Below are 14,132 nucleotides of genomic sequence, written 5' to 3'. Positions count from 1 at the left end.
TCTTCCAGAGTTGATCCTGACGAGCACTCAAAATGAACTCGCAGTTATCTTGAAAAATGTTTACCATAATTTGATGGTTTGGCTACTCAGTAAGTGATCATCATAATCTTAAAAATAATCATAGTTGAAAGATATCAATATTTTCAAAAAAAAGATCTATTAACATAAATGCATTAACAATTTCACTTTAAAAAATGCATAATTAAGTATATTGAAATGCATATAACATTTTAATTGCAGTGTATAATTCAAAGGATTTCACAAATTACCCTATTGGCGTCCCAAGTAGGTCACCTATATACCCTATCAGCGTCTTGATGAGTCCACGTAATCCCTATCGATGTCCCACATAGGTCCACTTAATCCCTGCAGGTCCACTTATACCTCACCGACGTGCCGGATGAGTCCACTTTATCCCTACCGGCATACCGGATAGTCCACTTATACCTCACCGGCTAACTGGATGAGTCCACATGCATACTTAAAGTATTATTAAATCTCTTTAAACATTCGAAAGCAGCAATATCATGTACTCAACATATCACTGAAATTATTAATATGAATTTAACTGAAACCATTAATAATAGTCACTTTCAGTAACATTTCAAAAATAACCTGTCAAATATTTTGGGCTCAAATTTTGAAAGGTAGCAGTTCGTAAAGACATTCTAGCATAATTGCCAATCTAATATGTATAGAAAAACTCTTATAGAAATTCAAGAATACGGAATTATCAAAACTTATGGGATCTTAATTCGCAAATAAACATTTCACGGACAATGCTATAATCAATTGCAAAAATATCAGTTTTCAAATAATAAGGCAGTCATTTGCACATGAATTTTACAATGTCCAAATATTCAAAAACAGTAGAAAGAAATCTCACAATTTTACTAAAAGTAGAAATATCGCATTTATTTTTAATAATTTTACAGTATCTAAAATTTTCTAACAATAGACAAGAAAATAAAGAAATTTATTTCTAAGAATTTACAGTATTTAAAATTCCTAACAGTAGATAAAATATCACAATTTTATTAAAAAAGATTATTTTTCAAAATAATGAGGTCGCTTGCGCATAAAATTTATCGCGCTTAAAATTCATGATAATAAGCATAAGTAATTATTATTATTGTGCCTCACCAACGTACCAGATGAGTCCACTTAATCCCTACCGGCGTCCCAGATAGGTCTACTTGTACCTCACTGGCAAACCGGATGAGTCCACTTGCATACTAAAAGTATTTCTAAATCTCTTTAAACATTCGAAAGTAGCAATATCATGTACTCAACATATCACTGAAATCATTAATATGAATTTCACAGAAACCATTAATAACAATCACTTTCAATAACAATTCTAAAATAACCAGTCAAATATTTTGGGCTCAAATGAAGAAAGGTAGCAGTTCGTAAAGACATTCTAGCATAATTGCCAATCTAATATGTATAAAAAAACTCTTATAGAAATTCAAGAATACGGAATTATCACAATTTATGGGATGTCAATTTGCAAATAAACATTTCACAGACACTGCGATAATCAAATGCAAAAATATCAGTTTTCAAATAATAAGGCAGACATTTGCACATGAAATTTACAATATGTAAATATTCAAAAACAACAGTAGAAAGAAATCTCACAATTTTACTAATAGCAGAAATATCACATTTATTTCTAATAATTTTACAGTATCTAAAATTTTCTAACAATAGACAAGAAAATAAATAAATTTATTTCTAAAAATTTACAGCATTTAAAATTTCTACGTATAAAATTTATCGCGCCTAAAATTCATGATAATAAGCAAAAATAATTATTTCATTTCACTTTTTAGAAAGAACTAATTATTTTTCAAGATAATGAAGTCACTTACCTAAAATATTTGAGAGGAAGCTTCCGATAAGAATTCGGCTAGAGAGAAGTGCTCGTTGTGTTTGTAAGAGGGAGAACGAGAAAGGAGTTGTTAGGCGACGTCTTACCTTTCGTCCTATTTAATTTCTTTTAAAATGCCTCCACCTCATGTATGAGGTGTCGCGTAAAGACCGCTTTTAATATGTGAAAACCACGCCCACTAAAGGACGTGGCAAGGAGCAAACGCTTAATCCAGGTAAAAGCTTTTTAAAATAGTGATGGTCCCTAAGGACCATAATGCTCATATGAACCATCACTTTTTTCTCCTTTTTTTTTTTTTTTTTTTTTGAAATTTTAGGATTATTACATTTCATCACTTTCGTTGCGGCGCGATCAAAAGCTCCTAAGCCGGAGGAGCTAATCACTGCGCTCAATGGAGAATATGAGAGAATTGACACTGAAAGAGACGATACATATGGTAAAATTTAAACCTTTCTTTAATCCTTAAAAAGGAAAGGGTAAGAGCATTTTTAAGAATAAACAAGGATCTAAGAAGAAAAAAGATAAAGAGATAAGAGAATCTAGAACTTGTTTTGTTTGCAAGAAGGTGGGCCACACAGCAAATAATTGTTTTGTTTGAAAGAAGGTGGGTTACATAACAAAGAATTGTAAGTTCAACAAGAATCCAAGAACCAACAAGTAACTTGCCTATGTGGTCTTCAAAACCTTATTGGCCGACCTCAATGGTGCATCTTGGTGTTTGACTTGGTGCATTTTGGTGCTTGACTCGAAAGCTACGCCTCACGTGACAAACACCACAGAAGGGTTCCACACTTTCACTCCTGTGGGGCAGGCCAAACAACATACCTTCATAGGAGGAAATCAAAAAACTGAGGTGTTGGGTGTTGGGGACAACTCTTTTGAATGAAGAATGGAAAGATGTTGATCCTAAAACAGGCACTTTATGCTCCCGAAATGAGGAAATACTAGATTTCTGTTTCCAAGATATGTAAGGTTGGATTTATCACTACCTTTGTTGGAGAAAAGTTTATAGTGAAAAATGATAATGAAATTGTGATGACCGGACTACTTGTGGACCGTCTTGACTCAATTGAAATAAAAGAAGTGGTTGCTTACGTCTCGTCTTCGAATGGTTTGGATGCCCCTCTCTTTTACTCTCTCTACCCACCCTTCCTCTCCTTTTCTCTCTACCAGCCCTCTCTACCCACCAGTGCTAGTAAAATTGAACTGGAATGGTTAACCGAACATGGACTTAGAAGCGGTTTAACTGACCTAACTAGTAAACCAGTCAATTCAACCGCTTTAACCAGGTACGTATCGGACGATCCAAAAAAGTGTTAAAAAAATAAAATAAAATTAAAAAATCTACTAAATTATGAAAAGCATATAAACAATGATTGAAACAAAACACATTCAAATGAAGTTGAAAATTGATGAAAAAAATGGATTTTAACCCATTCTATATTTTCCAAGAGCTATTTTTTAAATTTTCTAAAAAAGATGGGAAAATATAAAAGTGAGTATTAATGATCAAAACAATTTTTAATCTTTATTATAATACAAATAATATTTAAAAATGCCTTACAAATCAAATTCTTTATTTTTTATTAATTACATAAATTGTTTTGAATTTTTGTTTTTAAATACCGATTGATCACCCTAATCGGGCAATGGAGGGTTCCGATCTAACCGTGCGGTTAGAGGCTAGACGGGGCGATTTTATGGACAATTCTATCCACCCTCTCTCTTACTCTCTTTCTCTCTACCCACCCTCTCTATTTCTCTCTCTACCCACTGGTCTCCATTAATTTCCACTCACTACAATCAACATCTCTGCATCTTACTACAGTACATCCCCTTTCTCTCTCTAGAACTAGCTTCACTCCAAGTCTTCTAGCCTGGATTTAGCAGAATCCCATTCTCATTTGAATATTACCAGTCCTCAATTAGAAGAAAATAGCACGCCTCTAATTTTTTAAGTTTGTTTCGACCAAATGGGGGCCTTGGGGACAATATATGATCAAAAACCAGACTTGGGAAGCCAGAAAAAAGAAAATCAATAAGTTGGCTGAAAAAGGGAACTTTCGTTCCCAAAAAAGACGGGGTTTCTATCTCTTGCACTAGGGATTCTATTTCTTGTCGCAACATATGCGGGTTTCTGAATTTGGCCGGAAACCGGGACCTCTTAGCCTGAAAATCAATGGGCTTCTTATTTTTGGAAGGAAATGGGACACTGTTGTAGGGTAACCAGCTGATTTGCCAGGAATGGTGCTCGGTACCCCAAGCGTGGTGATCTTGGCTGCGGGAAAACCACCCATGCTATTATATTTCTGTCCAGTAAGGTAAGTTGAAGAGAGAGAAAATTGGCGAGGTATTAAGAGAGTGCGCGAGAGAGAGGGTGGGTAAAGAAGGAGAGAGGAGAGAGGAGAGAGGAGAGGGCATTTTAGTCTTAAGTTTTTTTGAGTATTTGATTGGTTTTTTTTATAATATTTCCTTTTCTTTGTAAGTCAAATTTTGGAATCCATTTGGGCTTGTTTGATAACTGAAAGCAAAGTCCTGAACTGTAAATTAGAAGTTCCCGAAGAACTATAAAATTGAAGTTCCAGAAGAAGTTCCTAGTTTCTGTGTTGGATAACATCTCTGGGAAATTAAGAAGTTCCTGATTTCTGTGTTTGAAAAGGGAAATTAAGAAGTTCATGGTTTTTGTATTTGATAAGCTCATGGGAAGTTAAAGAACAACTGGGTATCTGTATTGGATTAGCTTTAAGTAATAAGCAATACGTAAATGTTAAAATTGAGACCTAGATATTGTTTATTTTTTATTAATTTGTAGAATATTATTTGGAATACAATATCAATTGAAAGTAAAGTACGCTGCATTGAAAGAGAGAGAGAGAGAGAGAGAGAGAGAGAGAGTTATGAGAGAGAGTTTTATTGATGAGTAAGAGAAGCGTCTTAGATAGAGATACATTTGTACACCAATTGATGCAAATGTTGCATGATAAACATCATTGCACCTCAAAATTAAAGCTGTCGGTAGACAATGTTAAGTACAACCTCAATTTAATAAGTTTTTATTTAGTTTTATGGCCGAAGTTTAGTTACTACTTTGTGGAATATAAATATTAGATGAATATAAGTTAAACTCACAGTCCAAAAATTATGTGCCCTATGAACGATGGACACAGTGTGATGAGTGCTAGCTAATGTTGAGGGGCGGTGGGACCGTCAGAATCATTTTAGATTTTGTATGCCTGCACCATATAATCAGTTTTTCTCTAATGCGATAGATGGGGCACTTAAAATCCTTTGAGCTGTTGCATTTCAATAACAAACCCTTCGGTCATAGCTCAAGTGCCAGATAGTATCGTTTAATGTGATTATGCTTCACGTTCATGCAATTGCAATGAAATGCTTGTGGCTAGTCTCTTTCCATATCAATTGCAAAACGAATAAATAATGGCATTCTGAATGTTGGCCGAATAGTGTTAGGTCTTGGCAGACCAACCGCTTTAGGATCCTTAAGGCTACAACACTGTATACAGAGCTCTCATTCTCAAGCGGTCTCCGCAATATGTATTTGATGGCATTACTATCCCCTCAACAGTGTGGTAAGACTAGTATTGAAATCAACGGATGGTCTACAAAAGTTTCAACTGTGGAAATATTAATCCATAGTCGCTTATACTCCACACCACAAAGTACAAGATGGGAGCATATTAAAAAAGGGTGAAGTTTGTATAGAACCTAGCCTCTAAACAATCAAATTAGAGCTTACTTACATATTGTTGGTACGTGTGTGTGACCATGGGGCCTTTAAACATGCAATATTTCTTTCTTTTATAATTTAATGCTTATCACTAAAAAAGGAGGCTTTTTAGAGAGAGAAAGTGTCCTTATCTAACAGCCAGAAAGTAACCACCTACTTCCCAAGATTACAGGGCTACATTTTCTCAGAGATTTCGGGAGGAAGCCGAACGTTGGATAACGACTTCCTTCATCCCTCTTTAAAAAGGGTTTCATGGCCATAGAGAGGGACAGAATTTACAGAGTTCTCAAAATCTTGGTAAAAGCCTGATCTTTGCGATCGATAGTCTCAAGACACTGCCCCTAACCATAGGAGTGGGTCCATCTCTTCCCTCAAGTTTTTCGACGTTGGTATCAGAGCAAGTTGTGGAAGGGTGGTGGGCTCATAACCTACAGGTCCCAATTTTTTTTGGTATTTTATATCTTATTTTTTTCTTGAGTTTAATTTACAGTAACTTTGATATTGTGCATTGTCATTCACGTATATCTTGCTGTAAATTTTTTCTAACCTTAAATTTAGTAGTCTGATTTTTTTTTTTTTAATGAATTTCTCTCTCTTTATTTATTGCTCCTCATTTGCGATTCAGTGTTTGTTTTTACTGGTATTGTTGGTTCTGGAATATTTTCTCTTCGTAAAATCTTTTGCCATATTTTCTCTCTCTAGATTGCGTTTGGCTTATGTGATCATAGCGTACTCGAATAAGTCCTCTATTTAATCCTTTGTAGAGAGAAGTTAAAGAGATATCGACGCTAGAAGAATCACCAAAAGAATAGGAAGAGAGAGAAAATAAGTTTAAGGTTGTTGTAGAAGAGTTATCTTGACTTAGCACACGCCTCAATATTATGTTCTCTCTACACCTCAATATTAGGCTCTCTCTCTAAAGTAAGAACAAGTTGTGTAGTTATTTTCTCTCTCTATAAGATCAAGTTGTTGATACAGTACATACTTGAGCTCATGATCAAGTAATAGAAAATAAGGCAAATAATTCTTCTCTCTATTTTCTAATAAAATTAATAATAATAATAGTAATTTGCAAAGACTGTCCTAAAAAAATAAGAAAATTATTCTACTCTATGCACGGTAGCTGAGCATCTAAATTTGTGTATTGTTATATACTTTTTTACTGACCATGCACTGTTGAAAATCAGGCGGCTAGCGTCTTTTTCTTCCAACTTTTTGTTGCTGAAAATTAGTGCATAATTTTTTTTTATGATTGAATCGTATTATGAATGTGCCAATTATATTGGAGTAAAGGCTTACATGTCAATTGCATGTATTTTTTTTTTTTTTTTTTCTTTTGTGACCTATAATTTAGGGATTTTCAACATATTTTATTTGCATAATAATTGTCACTGCATTGCATAATTATCCTATGCTTTGGTCTCTTTAAGTTAGAAAATTTCATGATCTTGATTTTGTGATTTTTTTTTTTTTTATGTTTTTTGTTGAAAAATATCAAATATCATTGTAGACACCCTATCTTGTGCTAAGACATTCACATATTTATGAAAATTATTCTTATGGAAGATTTGACATAGGAGTAGTTGTTGCCTTAACGTTTTATTGCATTACAGCAGTGCGAACTTAAACTGTTCGAGAAAATTTTTCTTTGAAGTTGCAGCTCACTGAGAGTCGGCAAACTTATTGATTTAGCTAGTAGACAACCATTTCTTAAACACAATTAAATTTTTTTTTGAACTTTTAAGTATTATCCAAAAATTTAAAATGGCATCAAGGCTAGTCATGTCAGAATTCTCCAAAGTTGAAAAACTCAATGGAACCAATTTTTCTATGTGCAAAAGAAAAATTGGATATATTCTTTTTCAAGATTGGGTAGATTATATCTTAGAAACAGAACCACCAGTTTTAGAGCCTAATGCCAATGGTCAAGCCAGAAGACGACTTGAAAAATGGTTAGAAGATGACAAAGTAGCTAGGACTACTCTGTTGAGCGTTATGGAAGATGATTTAAATAGAGTCTTTGAGGATTACACCACAGCTCAAAGTATGGTACCTGCCCTATCTTACCACTGAAGAGACCTATGTACAATTGTTGTTAGAAAAATATTTTTCTTACAGAATGAAAGAAACAGACTCAGTGACCGAGCATGTCAATAAAATGATAGTGCTCGGAAAGGACCTTGCTGCAGCTGTGAATCCAGTCCCCGATCACATGCAAGTGTCCAGTGTCCTTAACAATCTGCCTTCATCTTGAGAGTCTGTTGTAATGGTATTGAACTATTCTGCACAAGGGATAACCATGTTAAATCTTCCCATGCATCTTAGTATTAAAGTTGAGAGAAGAATGATGAAGAAGTCAAATGAGCTCCACTTTGCCCAAAGTTCATCTTCTCAGATCCTCAAGAAACCTTTCAATTATAAAAATAATAATAGGTATACAGGAAAGAGAAAAAATTTTAAAAATCAAAAGAATAAAGTGAGAAGACCTGTTTTTATTGTAAGGAAATTGGCCACATCAAGTTTAATTGTCCTAAGTTGAAAAATAAAAATAGGACCCAAAATAACAACCACGTTCGAAATAATCAAAATAAGAGAAAAGACATGATCTGCGTAGTCCTAGAATCAATAGTTGCCGATCATGACTTGAGAAATTAGTAGGTCGACTAAGCATCCACTCGACATGTCTCGAAGACCAAGGATGGATTCACAAAATTGAAAGAGATTACAGCCGGTTACTAGCAGATTTATATGACACCTACTGCGATGTACTAGGTGTTGGTACTTTCAAGCTATTTTTACTAGATCTCTTATTGACTGATACATTGTATACGCCCAATATGAGGTGCAATTTGATTTATGTCCCAAGGCTAGACAATAAGGGTTATGAAATAAGGTTCAGGTCTGGTCGGGTTACCATTAGGAAGCATTTTAAAGCTTTGGTGTACGGTATGGATGATCCATATTTATGTGTATGGATGATCCATATTTATGCTTTAGGAGAAATTGTGTTCAAAATAAGCGCGCCATGTATTTCTGATAAATTTACTAAAAACCCTTTCCCTAAAGGGAAAAGGTCTAGTGACCTACTTAGTATTGTTCACTCTGATATATGCGGCCCATTAAATATGAAAACACATAGAGGTATGGAATATTTCATAACATTTATAGACGATTATTCATTTTATGAATATGTATACCTAATTATTAAGAAATTAGATGCATCAGAAACATTTAAAGAATATAAAGCTGAGATAGAAAATCAGTTAGGTAAACATATTAAAATTCTTTGAACAAAGAGGAGAGGTAAATATTGCTCCGCCTTATTTTCTTAAATTTGTAAGGAGCATGGTATAATTCACCAAACAACTATGCCATATATATCAAACAACTGTGCCATATACACCACAACAAAATAGTGTAGTTGAAAGAAGAAAAAGAACTCTAATGGACATGGTTAGGTCCATGATGAGCCATTCAAATTTATCACCTCATTTTTGGGGTTCGGCTCTTGACACTGCAATATATATCATTAATCGTGTTCCAACTAAATCTATAGACTTGACCCGATCTGAATTATGGATAGGTAGGAAATCTGACCTTATTATCTTGAAAGTTTGGGGTTATTGGGTACATGTACTTATACGACTACAAAATAGAGATAAATTACAAAGTAAAATTATAAAATGCTCTTTTATAGGCTATTCAAAAAATTCTAGACGGTATAGATTCTATAACCATGATACTAGATCATTAGTAGAGAGTCGTGATGCTCATTTTTTAAAAAATATAAATGATGAAAATATTTTAAATAAGCCTATTGACTTACATGAAATTGATAAATATAAAGGTCTGGAAGACCCTGTTTCTCAAACTCCCTCTACACTTAGTGAGAATGATTCAATTGAATCAAGTATATTAGATAGGCCTAAAAGAACTAGAGCCCTACCTACGACTTTAGAAGAATTTTATGTATTTATGAATGAAGATAATTACTTTGAAAATGAGTGATGATACAATAGATGAACATCGTAGCTACAGTGAAGCTATTAGCTCACATGACTCAGCTGAGTGGACTCAAGCCATGGATGATGAACTTGATTCTATTAAAAGAAATTAAGTCTGGGAGTTAGTTGACCTCCCTAAAGATAGAAAAGCCATTGGTTGCAAATGGGTCTTAAAGAAAAAGCTTAATGCAAATGGATCCATTGATAAATATAAAGCTAGGTTGGTAGCTAAAGGATTTACCCAAAGGGAGGGCATAGATTATGTAGAAACTTATTCTCCAATAGCAAGATTTTCATCTATTAGGATCATCCTTGCATTAGTTGCATATTATGACCTAGAATTATTTCAGATGGATTTCAAAACAGCTTTCTTAAATGAAGAATTAAAAGAAGATATATACGTGAAACAACCAGAAGGATATGTAATTGAAGGGCAAGAAGACAAAGTATATAAACTTAAGAAATCTTTATATGGTCTAAAACAGTCTTCTAGGCAATAGTACTTTACTTTTCATAATGCAATCACTGAAATTGGTTATATAGCCAATAGGTTAGACCATCGTGTATATGTCTGGAATAATGGGAGAAATTTTGTTATATTGTCACAATATGTGGATGATATTTTGATAGCCGGTAATGTTATTGACATGATTAACCACACCAAATCATGACTAAGTTCTCATTTTGAGATGAAAGATATGGGAGAAACCTCATATGCATTGGGCATTAAGATAATAAGAGATAGAAGTTCGAGACTTCTATGTTTATCTCTAGAAAATTATTTAGAAAGTGTTTTAAAGAGATTTAAGATGGAAAATTGCAAGCCCATAGATACATCTGTTTATAAAGGCTTGAAATTATCAAAGAAAATGCGTCCATACAAAGCTGAAATGGAAAGAATTCCATATGCTCAAGCTGTAGAATGCATAAATTATGCCATGTTGTGTACAAGACCTGATTTGAGTCATGCATATGGTCTTGTAAGTAGATTTCAGAGTAAACTTGGGATGGCTCATTGGCAAACTGTAAAAATTATACTCAGATACATTCAAAAAACTAAAAATTACAAGTTGTGCTTCCAAGCTGACAACTTAGAAGTTACTGGGTACTCTGATGCAGATTTTGTAGGAGACCCAGATGATAAAAAATCAACCTCATAAATTGTATTCCTCTTTGAAGGTAGATGTGTTTCTTGGTCTAGTAAGAAACAAGGTTGTGTAGCTCGGTATACTATGGAAGCCGAGTATATTGCTTGTAACATTGCTACAACTTATGCCGTCTGGATTAAACGCTTCATAAATGATTTGAAGCTGGATATAGACGGACCTGGTAAAATTTTTTGTGATAATCAAGCTGCTATTTCATCAATTAGAAATGGAGCTGATAGTTCCAAGGGTAAGCACATTGAAATTGATTATCATTATATTTATGATATTATTGGAAATAATGAAATAATTGTAAGTTATTTGCCATCTTCAGATATGATTGAGATGGATGTAGCTTTGATTTTATCTTGTCTGTTGAATGGATTTATTCTAGTTTTTCTTTCTTGATTTGCTCTCGATTCCGTGTTTTTATCGGTTGAGTGACTCCTACCCGAGTGACGTTTGCGACCTCTGCTCGTGATCCCCCTATCTTTCTCCCTCCTGCAGAGGCCAGGGGCCGAGGTCTTGACACCACCCCTTAAAACAAAATTCCGACCGTAGTGCCACCTCGTAAAACAAAATTCTGGCCACATCGCACCCTCAAAACAAAATTACGGCCACAACGTCACCCTCAAAACACAATTACGGCCACAACGCCACCCTCAGAAAAAAATTTCGGCCACAACGCCACCCTCCAAACAAAGTTTCAGTCTCAGCGCCACCCTAAAGGATAAAATTCCGACCTCAGTGCCACCCCTCACAAAAACAAATTCCGACCTTAGCGCCCCCAGAAGAAGACCTGAGGCCTAGAGCCACCCCAAACAAGGTTCAAAAGAAGAAAGAAGAAACTAGAAAAGAAAAAAAGTCACGCCGGCAAGTTGAGGATGCGACCGAAGGCACACGACTGTCAAGCCAGGAGGAACACAACACCCGTCAAAAACTCATGGTGAAGTCTCGCCAAAGAGTCCACCTCAGAAACCCTTATTATCAACTAGTTCAGACTATTCGGGACAGGCCACACAAAAGCCCCCAACTAGACCCGATACGATGGGAACGGGAAAGAGGTATCCCTGACCAACCAAAAACCATCCCCAAAACTCCAACGAAGCAGCTCATGCACCTGCTAAGGGCTCTTCTGCCATCTATTCAAAGGCACAGGCTTCCAAAACGTCTTGGCAAGGATTCTAAAATGATGAGGTTCGATGTCAAAAACCACTTCTTTCCAAATGTTGCACTTCTCACCTCTATCGAAGTGTAACATCCGTTGGGGTAAGTAGTTATACGTCATATTTGATGCACCTCAACCCCTCAATCAAATAAAGGAAGAAAGCTGGCTACAACCGGTCACTGTAGCATACAAGACATAGCCGTGCAGAACACAGTAGCTGTGGAAGAAATAAACCTCGAATAAGGATGACCAAAGAAAAAGATGCCTACACGAATAAGAGTAGAAGCCTTATTCCCGCCACCATGTGTACAGAAGCCGGATAGGCACGCCGAGCAACCATCATCATCTTCTAAGAAAAAAGGAAGTGGGCCCGGGCTCAAACGGATCGACCCAGTGGCCCTACGCCAGAACGATCGCGAAGTAGGGCAGAGGTAAGCCTTCCGCCGTATGGCCTCACTGAACAGTTGACAGTCATGGCGATCTCTGGCTCCTCCTCGGCGAGCTCGCAACTCCTTCCCTACAGTAGAAAAGAAGCCAAGGCTCCAGATGCCCATGGAGCTTCAACGACATTTCTCCCTCTAGACGAACAACATGAAGAAGACAAGTCTCCTCAACGAAAAAGAAGGAAAAAATGGCCTGAATCCAAGAACTCCAGAATCTTAAGAAGGATATCTTTACCCTCACAGAAGAGAAATTCGGCTGATAAAAAACTAAAGAAGAAACACTTTTAGGAAGAAAAACTCAAGCCAAGATAGGACAAGCACCATTCAAAGCAAAAAAAAAAAAAAAGCAAGGAAACCCAAGGTCATGACAATAAAAGCAAGGAAATCCCCATCGTCGAAAATCCCTTTTCCGACGATCCACCAAAAGTCCAAGAAAAACAAAAAACAGATTAAAAACCTTTTGCAAAGAAGACCAATTGAAGAAAACCTTTCCCAGAATCGCTGAGATGTTGCGAATCAAGAAGAAAGAAGTCGTCAAAAGAACCCACAAAACTGACCAGGCTCCTTCCCGCACAAAAAGGATTGCCGCAACACGATCAAAAGACATCAAAACGATCACAAGGAAACAAACGACAAGATTACAACAAAATATCTGATGCTACAAATTCCCGGTAAGAGCTCTTAAGGTTTTGACAATGGCGGTGGGCTCCTCAGAGAAGGACGAGTTTGTCAGATGTGTAAAAGAGCTTAAGGGCATTTTGGTTATTGTACCCAATTTCAAGACATTATTTTAATAACTTTTAATTGTATTTAGGCTTTGTTTTTTAGTATCCACCCCTGTTTGTAGAAAACTCTATATAAACAGGCTTAAGTCAATTGTAAAAGGGAGGACAATTCAATAAAGAAGAGGCACTACGCTTGATTCTTCTTATCTTTTCTCTTAGCCCTAACGTCCCAAGGAGAGGAGAGAGAAAACTCTTGCAAGAGAGGAAAATACCCCCGACCATGTGGGCACACACTTTTATCTTCTTGAAAACGTTTATAGCTTCCGAAGCTTTCTCTCTTCTTCTCCCACCCCCGTAATCTCCCACACATCCGAGACTATGGGTCCGAACAAGCCAGAAGAGGTCCAAACCGACGCGCGTCCATGTCTAATCCCCCTTCCTCATTTGGACACTGCGATGGGAATGATAAAACTCCCCACTCTTTTGTTCGATCAACAAAAATAGAAGTCAACCCTGGCACGAAGAATTGAGACATCCATCTGAACTTAGACTCGAGAGGAGAGAAGAGGGTCGTAGCGTTTGAAGAGAGTCCCTGACTAAACCGCGCTTGTGAACAGCCAGAGGGCTTTCGTAACTGATCTAAGAGGGCAAGCTGCCTAGACGTGTGCCACGAACCTACAATAATGAGGTAAGTGAATCAACCCTTCCCCGTCGTAAAATTTCTCTCTTTGTTTGTAGCCTATCCGTGCTTTAAAAAGCTAACGGGCCTCGCGTGCAACCCTTCGACGGTTGTTTGAGAGAGGTTCTTCTCCCTGTGTCCACGCGCGAGGGAACCAGAAAAAATCAGACCCCGACTAATGACCTCTTCGGCTCACCCAATGAAAGGACGAGGGTTAGGGTAGATGATGTTTGAGTGTTCGCACCCCCATTAATAGTGATTGGCACGCAAAAGGTTTATTAGTCCTAGCCAAGGTGGCGTAAAGGGTAGTGTCTTACAAGGTC

This window comes from Amborella trichopoda, chromosome 4, assembly GCF_054954075.1.
Source record: "Amborella trichopoda isolate Santa Cruz 75 chromosome 4, AtrichopodaSantaCruz75HAP2 v2.0, whole genome shotgun sequence".
NCBI classification, from domain to species: domain Eukaryota; kingdom Viridiplantae; phylum Streptophyta; class Magnoliopsida; order Amborellales; family Amborellaceae; genus Amborella; species Amborella trichopoda.
Note: the sequence above shows the minus strand (reverse complement) of the source record.